Genomic DNA, 1,953 nt, shown 5'->3' with positions numbered 1-1,953 from the left:
AAGAAGAGAAGGACTAAGAACTGGTGGCCAGGAGCAGGCTTGCAGAATGTGGCCTTTGGAGATGTAAATTATTATATATGCCTGAGTTGGGGGCGGGGGGGGGATATATATTAACTGACTATAAAAAAAAAAAAAATTTACAGCCTTACAAACCCTAGGTAGGATCACTATGATTTGGAATAGCAGTAGATACCAAAAAAGAGTCTTCAAATTCTTCTGAAACATCTCCACTGCCAGAATGTCTTCCAAATACTGAAAGCAAGGATTTAAGAACTGGCCATAGTTTCCCAAATATGAGAGTTTCCTTTTGCATTTTATATATGAATTATTTGCAGCCATCAATAAAAGCTATCACAAGACTCTATTTTTTATTCTATCCTAATCTGTACACTCAATAATTGCTTCCAAAACGCTGTTTGGTGACATCACTATTATTATTTTTTTTTTTTCAATTTCCTCTGCCATTGTTCCGAATCTGTCCTGCAGGGCAGATGTCATGCTTTGTGGTTGTCTATTAGTCTCAAGTCTCTCCCATGTCTATTTCATGTACCACACTATCACAAGATGTTTGACTCCTAAACATTGCATATACTAACTCACTGATAATATTTTGGAGTCCTGATGTGGTGCTGTAGGACAAGGCACCGGACCAAAAAGTCAGTTTAAGTGCAATGTTGGTGATTCAAACCCACCAGCCACTTCTTGGAAACCCTATACAAGATCATTATGAGTTGGAACTAACTCAATGGCATGTAAAAACAACAACAATAACATTTTTTAAAAGTAGATAACTATGTACGGCTTATAGAGTGAAATCCCCAAACCTTAGTATGGCATTCAAATCTCTTCACAAACTAATCTCAAGAAACCATTCCTGAGTGGGCATTCCTGGCTCAGACAACAGTAGCCTTATTTTCCCAAACATATCTTACAGTTGACTTTGCACATGGTGTTCACTCAATCTCAAATTTCCCTACTCTAGTTTAAGTCCCTATGACACTTTTATGCATCTATCAGGCCCTCCCTTGATTTCTATTGATTCATTCCCTCAAGGAGTACTGCTGTGGCACTGTAAGATAAGCACTGAACCACAAAGTTGGTTTGAACTGCATGGTTGCATGGTTGGTGATTCAAACTTATCAGCCACTCCTCGAAATTCCAGAACTGACTCAATGACACTTAACAACAATTAAAACAAGTGAAAAAATAGAAACTTGAGAGGTTCTGGTTTGGGCAGCTGCAGAGACAGCCAGGTAGGAAAGGCTCTGTAGGGGATTCTATACATTTTTCCCTCTTCCCTGTCGTGACTTCTTTGCCCAGCCTGGAAGGCTTCAGGTGGGTGGGTGTGCACCCCCCCCCCCGCAAAAAAAATAAAATAAATAAAGTCCAGTGCTGACCCCACAGTTTTCCCATGGTACAGAGAGAAAGAGTTTGGTGGCTACTTGTGATGTCAGCCTTGGGGTCACAGCCCTAAAGTTAACTTGTGCAGGACGCTTTACTCTGGTCTATCTAGCAAGAAAAAAGCAGGCCTGTCAGGCCTGACAGACAAACCATAGAACAATCTGTAAAACCCCAACAAAAAAGAACTCAACTATCTCAAGAACTGCACTGTGTACACACAGATACCTAACTGACCTTCAGAGACAAAAATAGTGGAAAATCTTTCTCCCATTAACTTCTCAATATCTATCTGGGCACCTCCATGGTGGTGACTAGAGGAGGGGTATGAATGAGTGGACACCTCCACCCACTGCTGGAGGCTACTACGGTGCACACACAATGCCTGTGTAGTAAGGTGACTGGACAGTCAGCCAAAGGTTTATTTTTGTTTCAAAGTAGTAGTTTTTGTCTCTGCTTTTATATTGCTTCTGCTTTTGGTCCTTTTGATCACACATTTCTCCTGGAGGTGGGAGCTTTTTCTCCCGATGTTACCCAAGAAGAGAAAGCAATTGT

This window comes from Chrysochloris asiatica, unplaced genomic scaffold, assembly GCF_000296735.1.
Source record: "Chrysochloris asiatica unplaced genomic scaffold, ChrAsi1.0 scaffold00219, whole genome shotgun sequence".
NCBI classification, from domain to species: domain Eukaryota; kingdom Metazoa; phylum Chordata; class Mammalia; order Afrosoricida; family Chrysochloridae; genus Chrysochloris; species Chrysochloris asiatica.
The sequence above is the reverse complement of the archived record's forward strand: the minus strand, read 5'-3'. Positions refer to the sequence as shown.